The sequence below is a fragment of the Desmodus rotundus genome, chromosome 10, assembly GCF_022682495.2.
Source record: "Desmodus rotundus isolate HL8 chromosome 10, HLdesRot8A.1, whole genome shotgun sequence".
Classification (NCBI taxonomy): domain Eukaryota; kingdom Metazoa; phylum Chordata; class Mammalia; order Chiroptera; family Phyllostomidae; genus Desmodus; species Desmodus rotundus.
The window spans coordinates 16,808,929-16,824,856 of NC_071396.1; the positions used below are offsets into that span (position 1 = coordinate 16,808,929).

Consider the following 15,928-nt stretch of genomic DNA (forward strand, 5'->3'; position numbering starts at 1 on the left):
ATGCTGCCCAAAGCAATCTACACATTCAGTGCAATTCCTATTAAAACACCAATGGCATATTTCACAGAACAAGTACGACAATTCCAAAATTTTATATGGAACCAATAAAAACCCCAAATAGCCTCAGCAATCTTGAGAAAGAATAACAAAGTGGGAGGCATCATGCTACCTGAGAGCAAATAATACTACAAGGCCATAGTAGTCAAACCAGCATGGTGCTGGCACAAAAACAGGCATACAGATCAAGGGAACAGGACAGAGAGCCCAGAAATAAACCCACACCTTTATAGTAAATTAAGCTTTGACAAAGGAGACAAGTCAACATACAATGGGATAAAGTCAGTCTATTTAGTAAATTGTGTTGGAAAAGCTGGGCAGACTCATGCAGGAAAATGAACGTAGGCCACCTCCTTGCATCATGCGCAACAAGAAACTCAAAGTGAAGATCAAAGACATAAAGGTAAGTCTCAAAACTGTAAAACTCCTAGAAAGAAAGCAAAGGCAGTGAAATCGTGGACATTGCTCATAGCAACATTTTTTTCTGACATATCTCCTCAGACAAGAGAAACAAAAGAAAAAAAATAAACAATTGAAACTATATCAAATTAAAAAAAACTTTCACACAGCAAAGGAAACTATAAACAAAATGAAAAGACAATTCTCTGAATGGGACATATGCTAATGATATATCTGATAAGGGATTTATACCCAAAATTTATAAAGAACTTATAAAGCTCAACACAGAAAAAAACAAATAATCCAATTAAAAATTGCCAAGAGACCTGAACAGCCACTTCTCCAAAGAGGACATACAGATGGCCAACAGATATAGGAAAAGAGGCTCAACATCACCAATCATCAGAGAATGAAAATCAAAACCACAATGAGATATCACCTCATGCCTGTGAGAATGGCTATAATTAATAAATCAACAAACAACAAGTGTTGGTGAGGATGTGGAGAAAAGGGAACCCTCGTGCACTGTTGGTGGGAATGCAGATTGGTACAGCCATGTGGAATACAGTATGGGGTTTCCTCAAAAAATTAACAATGAAATTGCCTCATGACCCAGTGATTTCCCTTATGGGAATGTACTCAAAGAAATCCAAAACTCTAATTTGAAAGAACACATGCATCCCTACGTTCATTGCAGAGGTATTGACAATAGCCAAGATTTGGAAGCAGCCCAAGTGACCATCAGTAGATGATTGGATGAAAAAGCTGTGGTTACATTTACACGGTGGAATACTACACAGCTGTAAAAAAGGAAATCTTACCTTTTGCAATAGCAGGGATAGACCTGGAGAGTATGATGCTAAGTGAAATAAACCAGTCAGAAAAAGACAAATAGCATATGATCTCACTTAGAAACAGACTAATAGATACAGAGAACAGACTGACAGCTGTCAGCTGTCCAAGGGGAGAGGGTGGGGAAGCTGGGTGAGAAGGTAAATGGATTAAGCAAAACAATAAACGAAAACGGACACAGACAACAGTGTGGTGATTGCCAGAAGGAGAGGACGGCAGAGGAGGGGGAAGAGGGTAGATGGGATAAATGGAGATGGAAGGACTTGACTGGGCGGTGAACATACAATGGGATATACAGATGATGCATTACAGGACTGCACACTTGAAACCTGCATAATTTTATTAACCAATGTCATCCTAATAAATTAAATAAAAAAAAAAGAAATCACTGTAGCCTGGACCATGAATAAAAGCAGAGACCTCCTCCATACCCCCAAGAAAACGAGAAAGGAGAAAAACTTTGGGGTTAGCACCAGGCTCATAGGTTAGGCTGTCCCGACTCTGTTTTTCCTAAGCAGCTGCCATTTCTGTAGAATGAAAGCTGTTTTGTATCTGGTGTTAAGGATGCCTTTCCTTCCAAAACAGCTAAGGAGTAAAGAAGTTGGTTGGAGGAAGGACACCGGGCCTGTTTTTACGCCATCTGCAAACAAAGGCAGCACACTGGAAAACGAGAGGAGACATGGGTGAAAGGTTAAACTGACTGACGATGAGGCACAGATGTCTGTAGGAACAACTTACATCTGAGTTAAATCCTGGCTTCTCACCTACTAGCTCGGGACCAGCGGCAAGTTACCTGGGGACACCGAGGCTCAGCTTTTCCATCTGAATGACAGGCTAGCTGGGATCCCCCCGCTAAGGGAGCAGGCCAAATTCCACTGTGTGACATCAGAGGAGCTTCCGTGGCTCCAGCCGCTGCGGGCACTCCACCTGCCTGGCTGGTGAGTCTCCGCTCCTGCAGCAGAGTTCCCAGGCCTGTGGTGCTTGGTTACTGCATGAACATAATTAAATGTTCTTTCTCTAACAATATTCTTCCAAATTATCCAGATTTAAGACACAATATTCAGACAGCCTGTAGGCTTGGGTCGCCTGGCCCAGTTGAAATTCCAGGTGACTGCAGCTGCGTGAGTGACCCCAGGAGGGAGTTGCCAAGCTCTGCCCGGCTGCCACCAGCCCAAACTACTGAAATATGAGCAATAGATGGTTGTGCTCTCTAAGTTGTCATTTGGGGGTGGTTGTGTAGCAATAGACAAATAAGAGAGCAGTTCTTCAAGTCACTTATGACAAAAATATCTTCTGAAATGTGTCATTTTAATATAAGGTTTCCCTGTATCGAGTTCAGCCAAACAGAGAAGGAAAAAAACAGTGCGGCGCTGCAGTGATAAGACAGGAATTATAACATTTTGTTCAGAAAAATACATATAGCAAGTGCTTTGACTTTCAGTCTTTTTTTTTCCAGAAAAAAAAAAAAAAACTGGATTCATCACGTCACCGAAGAAATGTGAGAATTCAGAGAAATTTCCCCAAGGCTAAAGTCAACTTATATCAGTTCTCCACTAATTGCATCGATTGCCCTCTCACTGTGCTTTGATCTGTGACTCATAAGACATAGAATTCACACACATTTTAACACACAGCATAATTAGAAAGCAGAAATACCACATTATTTAAGGAATAAATAATGCTAACTGCTAGGGCTTATAGATCAAAATACAAAGCTTCAGAAGATGGAAAGAGGCCTGGGGTTCGGGGCAGCATAGGAAGGGTCTTGGCCCAGGTCACCAGAGCAGATGCTGACAGGGGAGGCGATGGAATGGCAGGCAGGAACCTGAGTGACCACGGCGTCGGGCTGGCCGAGCCTCACAGGCTGCGGGTGGGACAGCAGACCTGAGGTTGTAGGCAACATAAAGTAAGACGTCTCCCTTCCTTTTCATCTACCAAGACTTTATCCCTGTGATGCTAAATATTGCTTTTGGCCCCTTTTACATAGGTTGTGTGTGTGAACATAAGCATCAAGAGTGGGGTGTTGATGCTTAGTTGTAAAAATATAAAACCACTTTAACGGAGTTCGGTCACTATCCGATTGGCTCCCGTGAGGGAGTTCCTTCATGTGTCTGTTCGAACCCAGAGGTCTTGCCAAAAGGACATGAAACGGCTCACAGAGTGCATGCAAAGAGCCAGCAGGAAAACATACAGATTCATCAGAAAAAAAAAAAAAAAAAAAAAAACTGTGAGAAAGCAGTTCCTAAAATAATTTAAATGACAGGAGTGATGATATACTAAGGAAAACAATCATTTTTAAAAACAATGATTTATTTAACTTATTTAACCTTCATCCCCCACCTCGCTGTCTGTAAAATCATCCTCAGTCTCTTGTCCCTCGGGCCCCAGATGGGCCTCAGAGCGGCTTGGACTGAGCCCAGAACGCCGGGTCAAAACTCCTAACCTCCAGTTTTAAACATCGGTAAACAATAGTCAGGTAAAAGAAATAGTTTTCCTCAAATCCTAGGCAAGACCATTCACCACATTATTTTGAAGATATTTTCAGCTGTGTGAAAACACAAGAGTTTCCTTAACTTCGGTTTTAACCTCTAAAATTCCTGGACTTACAGAGCATCTGATTCCCGGTCACGAAAAAGAAGGTTGTGTGACAGCAAGTGACCTTGTAAGAGACACCAACACCTCCCAGCAGTCCGACCTTCTGCCTCCGTCCCTTCATGCTCCCCTCCTTGTGGAATATTCCCTGTCCTCTGCTGATTCTTCACATATGCCCCGCTATGGCCCGTGGGGAAGGGAGGCCATGGCAGCCCCGTCTCCCTGGACACCGGCACCACTGGAGCATGGTCACCAGCCTCTGATGCCCAGCGCCCATCAGCTAGCAAAGTATAAGAGAAATCAATCTTTAAAAAATATGTATGTATATATTAGGTAGCTGAAGAAAATAGACATTAAGCTTTTTGATATCATTTTCACTGTTTTCCCTGAGATGATGGGGCCATGCCTCATTTTGTTCCAGTATAATATTTAAAACAAGCCCATATGTAGCTTCTCTTGCATGAAACTGAGTCTTCTGGGTATCTGGGTGTAAAGCAAGTGGAGCCCCTCAGAACGGAGCAATGCCTGGAACTGCTGCTGCACTGGCTGTTCCCAGCCTGGGGAGGAAGCCTCAGCCCTCACCATCTTCATTCAGTGTGAATTTTGTAATACCTTGTGCACAGAGAAGTATCTTGCCTAAAAGTGAATGTGACTTAGCTTGCCTGACTAAAGGTTGAACAGCGGCGTGATGTTAAAGATTGCTACAGTTGGCTTGATGGGTACTGTTTTGGAAGAGAAAAGGTTTTGGACGTTTTCTCATGTAAAGAGGGCAGAGCAAGTACAAGCCTTGAGCTCTGGTGAGTCCTCCCTGCAGTCATGGCCACAGAGCCTGGTACAGGCCCTTCTCAGGTGTTCCTGAAATGATGGAGCTTCAGCAGTCTGGCGACACATTTTTCCAGTGCGAGCTGCGGGCTGCTGCTCCTGGCGAACACACAACCTCGACCCCGCAACCCACCACCTATTTGCTGCGATGTTCTTGGCTACTTCCACCCACCGCATCCCAAGATAGCATCTGCTCACAGCAGCAAGTCCGCTGTTGGGCGCTGCCTGTACCGAACATTAACAAACAACGCAAACCTACAGGGCAGGTAGGACGGTGAGAGAAAGGACGGGAGGGCACCCTCACAAGGGACGGCATGTACACGATGCTTCGGCTCAAAACGAGTCTTCCATGAATGAACCTACACCTTCCAGGCCCATGTGTGGATGGGCATTTTCCACTCCTTTCCTCATAACACGCAACTCCCTACTCTTCCAAGTGCACTGAGAATACTCTGTGAAGCTGCTGAGAGCGGAAAGGGGGCCAAAGAAGTTAAGTTCTGTTTCTGTTCCCAGTGTGCAAGACGTGGGACAGAGGAAGGTCACGCCTCTGCCCGTCTGGGGTTCTGTTGCCTTCCTCACTGCATTCCTCGTGTCCGAGCATCAGGTTAACAGGTTTCTAATACCAAACTGATCACATTCACCCACCCAAGATCAGAGTCACACTTTCGCAGAGGAGGAGGAGATTTTTGGCCGCCCTGGGATTAGTGCATGACCAATGTCCCCTTTGTACACAACCCCTGGCTCCTCGAACCCCTCTGAGCCTGACCCTGGTGTGATTGTCACCATCTGGCTGGCTGGGTCACCACTGTTCCTCCCACCCAACCCCACTGCTGGCTGTAAGCCAGGCCGTCGTCCTACATGGGGTGTGCACGCTTGCCTGCTGAGAAATCCAGCTTTTCTCTAATTCTGTGCAAAGAGAGACAGGTCCTACCTCCTCAGATGGCATCAGAGTGCCAAATGAAGGGCACAAGGATGAGAACAAAGCCGAGACGAGAGGCCAAGCACTGGTTTCCACAATGCAGGAATGGAGTAGAATGGAAGAAAATGTTCAGTCACACTGACACTCTGAAGCCGTCATGGAGCAACACTGTGCCCCGCAGCCCACACCAGTCATTTCAAGTCTTTCTTGCAGTAAAGGAAACAGAGAACCTGGAGGAGCTACATCTACGAGTAATTATTTTTCAGGTCACCATGAGAAAATAACACAACATTCATGTGTGTTCTCAGAGGTCCGTTGTGGCATTAGTTGACTCTCAGAAGTGTGACTCTTTGACAGTCCATCCATCACGCTTGTCTCCTAGTCAGGGCACTTCAGGAAGAGTGTAGTGAGTTATCTGTTGCTTCCAACAGACCCAAACAACAGAGCCAGCAGCATCATGTTGCAACACAAAGCCAGCTCTGCTCTGGAAAGCACTGACTGCTGTGCCCCGGTCGCAGCTGCAGAAGCAGTGACACAAGTACCCAAGAAGAAATCAGACGCCTCTTAAGGGTGAGGAGCAGAGGAGATCTGAAAAAAGCAAGCAATGTCAAGGCTACTTGGAAGAGCCCCAGCACCGAGCTGTGCTTTGGGGACTTTGGTAAGCGGCACTTGAAGCATTTGAACACCTGTACCTGTAGTTAGTTTTATTTTGTCTTTTCTTTAAATGATTTGAAGCAATTATCCCAGCGGTAACATTACCAAACTTCACATGACTGGTTAGATTTAAGTTCCATTATTTGCCCAGATTTTCTGGGGAAAACATATGTTGTACAAAGAGATCATTACAAAGTGGATATCCTCATCACCCATGGTGATAACAAAGTATAAGAGGTATTTTGTCATTTTACTAAAATGCCGCTAAAAATCCTGCTAAATGATGTACTAACCTAAATATGACAAAGGACTGTAAGCAGATTCAGGCACGTCAGTCTCAATACATTTACTTTAAAGCAACACAGTGGAGAAGTAACAAGTATGGGGAAAATGTAGATGTTAAGTCAAATATATACTTAATTGCCCAGAAGTTAGCTTTAGGGGAAAAATTCCACAACAATAAACTATTTAAAAATACTCTGCAGTAGCAGCAAATCTATACAAATATAAATGTGTTATATAAATGTATTCACACATTTTGAGCAAGAGTGAACTTTCATGCAAAACTAAATTAAAAGCTGAGAATTGATCTCTGTGATTACCCAATGAAATATGTTAAGTAGATGCCAAGCTGCAGCCATTTTTATAGACGATTTCTTCACAAGTTACTTCATGGCACTTTACGATGTTTTAAGGAAACAAAACATCAACAACTCAATGTTGCAAATGTCAATTTTATTGGCATCATCTGTTATGGAACTAACATCAGCAAGATCAGCAATCCATCTTGGAGAGATTTCAAAAACGAAAACTGAGATGGAGTTTCATATCCATAATATAAAGCGCATTCTGTAGCATTCTGCATAAATTTTTATTCCCACAGCGATAACTGTGGACACACCGCAGCCCTTGGCAACTGTGGCGGGGTCGCTGTGTTCAGGGCAGGGTTTACATGGAGATGGAATTAACACGTTCTAACTTGTTACATTATTGATGATTGGTTATGTTTTTAACTACACGTTCTTTTTTAGGTAATAGTAGTAACCTGTTTACCTCAATGAGGCTTAATGAGTAGAGATGTAAAGGGGAGGATTCAGCTCAGACTGCGGAGTCGTATCCGGGTTCTAGCACAGTCTCGCCTGTCGACTTTGGGGCAGCTTAGTTCCCCGCTGCACCACCAGGTCTTCCTTCCCGTGACACGCATGCGTGAGAACATAGGCAACACTTTCCTCCTGGGACTCCGTGGATCTGCGGAGCAGGAGAGCTGCATCCGTCATAGAGGGCAAGTGCTGGCTCTGGGGGCTGCTGCTGTTCAGTCCAAAGTATCAGGACCTCAGCCCTGTGGTCTAGGCTCTGACCTCACCGCCAGGCGGTGGGGATGGGGACCAAGCAGTCACTGATCTGTCTGTTCACAGCCTTTCCAGAGGACTCCTGCCAGCTGAAGGAGGTGAGCGCAAACCTCATGCACACCCACACGTCTCCAGGGAAGTCCTGTGTGGTCTCAGCTGATCACTGATTTCAGTGTGACTGCTTTTCTGATGTATTCTCTTTGTGTGAATTATATAATGATGTTAATTTCTCAGCTCGGCACTCTTCTTAGGGAGGCAGTTTTCTCTGGGTGGCCAATTCTCAAGGACAAAGGAGGAAAGAAGTAATTGAATCAAACCCAGTCCTCAAGAGGTCATTATCAAATAGCATGGTCAGAAAAAGAAAATTGAGAGCGATGTGTACCTCTAGCCAGAATACGATTTCAGTTATTAGTTCTTGTTTTTATTCACTGGTTTGATTGGATTCAAAAGTCAAGTAAATGAATCCATGTCTGGGAAAGAAAAGTTTGACAGTGACTTGTTTTGACAAAAATATTCAGAACCTTTCCATGATTTTTAAATAGGCTTATATTTTAAAGATAATAAAAGCAGGGGAAAATTGTCTTTCATTTAAAACTTGTCAGCTGCATGAAACAGGTGCAGCTGCAGCAGAGAGACGGGGTTGGACATGGTTACTCAGCCGGGCTGGAAACAGGCAGGCAACCTGCTTGGCATTGGACTGAGGGCACACCAAGCAAGGAGCATCATCTGCACCGTGGTGATAGAAGAAGCTATGTGGCTTTGCTTTGAAGAAGTCCCCGCACAGCCACTGAGATCAGTCATAGTGGCCTCGGCCGGAGTGACAGCAGGATGATAACTCATGTAACACTGATTTCATAATCAAGTGTTAGGTTTCTGTCTCTCGGCACATACATTCAGTCTATTTGCTCCCCTACGATAGTAGGTAAACTAAAGGTATGGTAATTCTTTCCCTATTCTAACATAACCACCCTTTTGAAGCGAATACAAATGCCCTGGAATGAAAAAAATATTTTTATTTTAAATAATGGAAAATGTCCACCACACACACAGATGGAGGGAGACTGCAATGAACTCCATCACCCAGCTTCAACAACTGCCGACCCACGGCACTCTCACACACCTGGGTCCCTGGCCCCGCTCGTCACTGCGGACTGTGTCGCAGCAAATCCTCGACATAAAAGCACTCTATCGATATCACACCTCAAAATAGTCAGAGATTCCCTACTGCTCACTAATAGTGTTTCTCTGATTATATCATGTTATTTTACAATTGAATTGTTCAAAATCAGGATCAAAATAAGGTCCACACATCACATTTGGTCTTTGTTCTCTTAAACTAAGAGCTCCCCGTTCTTTGTCCTGTGTTGAAAATCCTGATTTATTTTTCATCTTTTCTACTAATGTTTTTGACACTGATGGATGATCACTGCCACATTCATTATTTCATTCAAGGGTTTAGCAAGCACTGACATTCTAAGTTTATCATTTCTTCATCACTTATTAACTGTAATTTTTCTAAAAAGATAACATTTCCCTCATCAATTATTTGCTATAGCTGGAGATACAGTTTGCAAAGGGAAGGCAGAAAAAAAAAATGCTTGAGTCTTTCCCTTCATTTACCAGTTTTCAGAATGCTGAATTGAGTTGCTAGCAGTCTGCAAAGTTACTGATCTTCTGGGAGTATTACAGACCCACAGAATTGCAACATCGTTCTCACTCATGGAGGTCCAGGAGAGGTGGCTCGGAGTCTTTGGCTGCTTCGTTCTTGGTGAAAGAAGATACTCCAGGTTCAGCCTACATACTTCTGCCCCAGCCCTGGAGCCGTTTCTCCAAGAGGAACCTTTTCCTTCAAATGGCTAATGCTCCTTAGAGACTGAAATCTGAATGCCTGGGATGCCCATTGCTCTTCAGTTAGTTGCCAGAGACTGAGGGAACAGGAACGTCACAGAGAAAAGACCCTGACCATCTACTAGCACCTCTTACACGTGGGGAACGGTGGAAAGTATGCAGGGGCACAATGACTCCCATCACTTGAAAACTGCCTGAATAAAAATTAAATTTGGATCCACGACATCTAGAATCACTTCCAGTAGTTTAACATTTTACACAAAAAAGTGTAAGACAGAAAAGCGTTATGTGAAGTTGAATTAAATGAGACGATGCCTGTAAGGCCCTAGCGACGACTAATAGACCCCAGATGCCTCCTGAGAGCCACGTGCCTGTGCCGCCCACCTAAGGAAGCCAGGGGAGCTGGCTGAGAACAACACCACGGTTCCTTCCTATTTAATCCCCATACTCCATTCCACTTCAATTTTTTTCTCTAAAATAAAAATAGATGTGATTTGTGATGGAACTACAGTAACTTTTTATACATCCACAGAGGCTGGCAGCAAAGCAAGAATTTACTGCTGGTCTGCAACTAAACACTACCTTAAAAATGACTAAAGGCTACAACCATTAATATATGTAATAAAAATAATAATAGTGAAGTATTTCATGGATGCTTAACTATACATCAGGTATCTGCAAATCTCCACATGCTCACTGTTGAGAGAACTTTTGGCCTCAGTTCTCTCCTTTTCTTCATAACTCTTCAAGACAGCCGGAGAAACACTGGCGCCCTCACGGCCTTCCCCTGGGCACCGTCCTGCCCCGGGGGCCACTTCCTGCTGTGCACACTTGCCCAGCTGCACCCGGGCTGCTCTTTGCTTTGGCTTCTCTGAGGCAGGGCGGGCCCTGGTTTGAGACTGGAGGCCCCAGAGCGGTCACTCAAGAAAGTGGAGAGGTCACGGGACAGAATCAGTCAACTTGGTTGAATGGCCGGGAATGGCACGTTCACTGGACACACTTCTACGGATGCGAGCAATGCTGCCAGGCCAGTGCTCCCGTTTCTGGATAAAGCCAGACCAATTAATCAGCAAAATGACATACTGATTACGGCCATCTCTATGTTTTAAACAACTGCACCTGAATCACTGAATTTCACACACGTGTGCAGGGGACCAGCTACTTGTGCCTCCGGGAGCAGGCCCGCGCTCGGGTGGCTGAGCCCAAGGCTGCACCCGTGAGCACTCTCTAGACTGAGACTCTTCCGTGTTAGAACAAAGATGTGCAGATCGCTAAACAATTGTGCTGGACCCTCGTAATTCACATTCCCTCTTTATATTCCAGAACCACTATCCTGAGAAAGCAGTTTAAAATGCAGTTTCCAGCAGAAGGCCTGCTTGAGTGTGGTCCGTAGGGTAATAACATGGGTGTAATAATGTATAGATTTAATTTGAACATTTCAGCTAAAATGCCACGTGGTGTGCTTGAGTGTGATATTTTTCTGTTACAGAATTACATGCTCATGATTTTGTAATAAAAGATTTTGTGATAAAAAGGGGCTTTTTTTTTTTTGTGCCGGACCCCGTATATTTTTACATGTAAAACATAGGCCCATATAGGTAATTACTAGTTATTTTTTTCAGTTTTGGACCACCATTTCTGCAAAATCATTGAAGCCAGCAGTAAAGATTTTTAAGAAATTTTGAGGAAAGAACCTATAACATGTTTTTTAAAATTATTTATTTATTTGAGAGAGATTTGAAGCATCAGTTTGTTGTTCCACTTATCGATGCATTCATTAGTTGCTTCTTGTATGTGCCCTGACCAAAACTGAACCCACAATCTTGGCACACCAGGTTGGTGCTTTAACCAAATGAGCTACCCGGCCAGAGCAGATGGAACAATTTTAATGGCTGTTTATAGATCATAAATAGCTGGCAAAAGATGCACTTGAATGTAAACCAAAATTAACATGTTTTAAATTATCTACATGCTGCCAAATATTTAAAAAGAGAAGATTTATGCTAGAAAATGTTCAGTTTCCATATTCATGCATATTCACTAGCCTCCATCCTCCCTCGCCTCCCTTGCTACCACTTCTACCCTCACGCATACTACAAGAATGCATACAGCCCAGTACACTAGCAGCGTGTAAAAACTAACTGGACAGGGAAGCCATCACTTAATCCTTCAGTTATAAACAGGTCGTCTACTGGGATCTTCTTCATTTCAGCTGTAGGTTAACTAGGTTGAAAACAAAACTATTTTAAATAGAACTGTGTGTACTCCACTAGCAAACATCACTGCTGATTATTCCTTCTGCCCTGTGCCTGTCTTCGAAACTAACGTCAGCCCTGCCAGTTCTCCTCCTACACCCGCGGTGCTTGTGACATCAGGGGGACCCGTGGACCTCGATGACTGTATGCACCGGTGGCCCCATGTGTCTGTTTGTAGCCTCTGTGTTTCTCTCAGCTGACAGGGACGGTCAGCAGCTCCCTGGATCTCTCTACTTGATGAACCAGTCATGCATCACTCAGACATTAAAGTATATTTATCAACACCATCCTTCCTCAATTCGTCCCTCCTTTTTTCTCTCATTAAAAAAAAGAGCACCATTGCTATCCAACCATTTCAACCAGAAACTTAAAACTATATTTTTTTCACTTTCATCATCCCTGAGCATTCAGTTGGCTACCAAGTCCTATAAATTCAACCTCATCAAAGTTGCTCAAACCAACTTCCAGCCAAGATGGAGGCGTAGGTAGACATATTGCACCTCCTTGCACAACAAAAAGGACAACAACAATTTAAAAACAAAAAACAATCAGACCTGACAGAAAATCAAACTCTATGGAAGTCTGACAACTAAGGAGATAAAGAAGACACATTCATCCAGACCCATCCACAGGCAGCCGCCAGGCGGAGAGGCCTTGCGGCAAGGCTGCTGGTGGACCCAGAGTTCTAGCAGGGAAATAAAGGCTCAAACCTCTGATTGAAAACACCTGTGGGGGTTGAGGAGGCAGCAGGAGAAACTCCCAACCTCACAGGACAGTTCACTGGAGAGACCCCACAGGGTCCTAGAACGTACACAAACCCACCCACCTGGGAATCAGCACCAGAAGGGCCCAATTTGATTGTGGGTAGCGGGGGAAGTGACTGAAAACCGGCAGAGAGCACAGTAAACGCTACTGTTCCCGCTCGAACCCCTCACCCACATCCAGCATCACAGCGCAGTGACGAGGGTTACCCCACCCTGGTGAACACCTAAGGCTCTACCCCTTAGGTTAACAGGTGTACCAAGACAAAAAAAAAATGGCCCAAATGAAAGAACAGATCAAAGCTCCAGAAAAAAAAAATACAACTAAATGATGAAGAGATAGCCAACCTATCTAATGCACAGTTCAAAACACTGGTAACCAGGATGCTCACAGAATTGGTTGAATTTTGTCACAAATTAGATGAAAAAATGAAGGCTATGCTAGGTGAAACAAAGGAAAATGTACAGGGAACCAATAGTGATGGGAAGGAAACTGGAACTCAAATCAATGGTGTGGACCAGAAGGAAGAAAGAAATATCCAACCAGAAAAGAATGAAGAAACAAGAATTCAAAAAAATGAGGAGAGGCTTAGGAACCTCCAGGACATCTTTAAACATTCCAACATCTGAATTATACAGGTACCATAAGGAGAAGAGGAAGAGCAAAAAATTGAAAACTTATTTGAACAAATAATGAAGGAGAACTTCCCCAATCTGGCAAAGGAAATAGACTTCCAGGAAGTCCAGGAAGCTCAGAGTGTCCCAAAGAAGCTGGACCCAAGGAAGTACACACCAAGGCACATCATAATTATATTCCCCAAGATGAAACAGAAGGAGAGAATCTTAAAAACAGCAAGAGAAAAGGACACAGTTACCTACAAAGGAGTTCCCATAAGACTATTAGCTGATTTCTCAAAAGAGACCTTACAGGGAAGAAGGGGATGGAAAGAAGTATTTGAAGTCATGAAAGGCAAGGACCTACATCCAAGATTCCTCTATCCAGCAAAGCTATCATTTAGAATGGAAGGGTAGATAAAGTGCTTCCCAGAAAAGGTCAAGTTAAAGGAGTTCATCATCACCAAGCCCTTATTTTATGAAATGTTAAAGGCACTTATATAAGAAAAAGAAGAAAAAATACGAACAGTAAAAAACAGCAAACTCACAGTTATTAACAACCACACCTAAAACAAACAAACAAAAAAAAGCAAACTAAGCAAACAAGTAGAACAGGAACAGAACCCCAGAAATGGAGATCACATGGAGGGTTATCAACAGGGGAGTGGGAGGGTGAGAGATGGGGGAAGGTACAGAGAATAAGTAGCATCAATGGTAGGTAGAAAACAGACAGGGTGAGGGTAAGAATAGTATAGGAAATGTAGAAGCCAAAGAACGTATATATATAACCCATGGACATGAACTAAAGGGGGGGGAATGTTGGTGGGAGGGGGTGTGCAGGGTGGAGTGGAGTGAAGGGGGGAAATGGGACAACTGTAATAGCATAATCAATAAAATATATTTTTTAAAAAAGTTGCTCAAACCCACTTCTTCACTCCTGGCCCTGCCAGGCTTTATTCAGGCTTTGATCATTTTTCTCTCAGATGGTTGCATGACGTCCTAAGTTGTGTCTCCCTCTCCAGTCTTCCCCAAACGCACTGATCCTCCATGCTAGAGTTCTGTTCTGGTGATGTGGACCTTTCAGTTGGACCCCTTCCCTGTGGTCAGAATCACATGTGAGTTCTGATGCCCAGCTCCCCACCCTGGGTCACTCAGGCAACTGATAGGGGCTATTTCCAGAACATAGCATGTTCTCTTGCTATTGGTTTCTCTGAATAGACTGTTCTCTATGAGAATGCCCACTCTTTTGTTATTAGCTTAATGTGTACTTGAACTTCAAGATCCAGATAAACTTTAAGACTCAGATACAGTGACATTTTCTTTTAGAAGCCCTCTGCCCCTCCTGTGTTAGAAGTCCTGCCTCTCTCTTCCCACAGCACCATATGGACTTGTAATGGGGTGCAACGAGGCCCCCCCAGAGGAATTTGTAATGGGATTCAGAACTCGGGGTGTCCAGGAAATATTAAAAATATAGGATATCATCACCCTACCAGTCTGAACTAGGGGATGGGACACATGGAGCAGGACCATTAGAAGTTATTTTGCATATCAACAGTTTTGCAAATAACTGCAAAAGTGGTTATTTAACATGTCTATAACTTTTGGATAGTTTTATACATATGTTAAGTGGTTGTGGCCAGGCTTTGAGCCAGGGAGATGGGAGGGACTTTGACCCATGATATATATAACTGGGAGGCAGCTCCCCCGGTCACAGTGCCTGCCTGCATGAGAGCTTGTTGCTTGGCTCCATGCCATGGGGCCATCCCTGCCCAGACTCACTATGGCAGCCCAGAAAACCTGGAGAAATACAAGAATTCTGGCAGGCCTATCTGATTGTGGGAGGAGTCGGGAATAGGTACGCAGAGGAAAATTCGTGCAGGGATTTAAACCCAGGCACAGCAGCCTTGTGGATTGGAACCACTCCGTTTTCGTGAGGGGGAACCACAGGGTTTTGGGGGCTAATCCTGAAGTGTTGGGGCTCCCTTAACGATGTGGCTTAGGAAGCTGGAAAGCAAGACGTAGCATCCATGCAGAGCTCTGTCTTAGCAATTTGGAAGAACTCAGGAGAGATGCTGCAGGAAGGAAAGGGGTGAAAGGACTCTCACTGGTGGGCCGTGAGAAGCTGCCACGTGGGTTTGGATTAAGAACTGGAGATCCTGGCGACACAGCTGATGGTGCTGGGAACCTCGGGAGGCCTGCCAGCTGAGCTCAGATTACTGGGAAGAACTGGGGACTACCTGAGCCACGGACTTCTCTTTTTTTCCTGAGATACAGTACCCCTGACTGGGCAAAGCGGGGAAGAAAGAACTGTGTGTTTGTGGGTGTTTTAAGGGACTTTGGGATTTTAATGTACTTTTAAATAAATAGTTCCTTTCCTTTTCGCCAAACTTGAGAGCCATAATTCCAATTCCCTGGCGGCAGGTAAGACAAACCTAGTACATGGGGACCCCAGGAGAGGGGTTTCATTTGGTAACAGTATCTTGCCCCCCCGCCATGGGTCCGTTCTATAACAGACTTACATGTCAGTATCCTGTGGGATGTTCCAGCTGCCTTGCTCATCTGCTTCCTCTATGAAACTGTGAAGCAAGAGACTGTTTTGAATGCGCAGCCCCTGCATCTACCAAACGGGCTCTCCAAATAGTGGTCTCCAATCCTCCTCCTTTACACTCTATTAAAATTATCACTACGCTGAAGACATTTTGTTTATATCTATTATCTATCTACCTACCTACCTACCATAATAAAAATTAAAACAGAATTCAAAAAATAATTTAAAATAACAACAACCCAATTACACGTTAGCAC

General features: G+C 44.0%; 1 protein-coding gene across 6 annotated transcripts in view; it reads right to left on the minus strand.

The window, feature by feature from the left end:
• The window catches only part of CHRM3 (cholinergic receptor muscarinic 3), a 454,607-nt gene that overhangs the window by 131,388 nt on the left and 307,291 nt on the right, over positions 1-15,928 (minus strand). The window contains exon 1 of one of the 6 annotated variants that reach the window (XM_053912953.1): positions 14,051-15,830. The exons of the other annotated variants lie outside the window; for them this stretch is intronic. The gene's annotated coding sequence lies outside the window, so the exon portion shown is untranslated. Of the gene's footprint in view, positions 1-14,050; positions 15,831-15,928 lie in introns of those variants that run through there. 6 annotated transcript variants of the gene reach the window in all.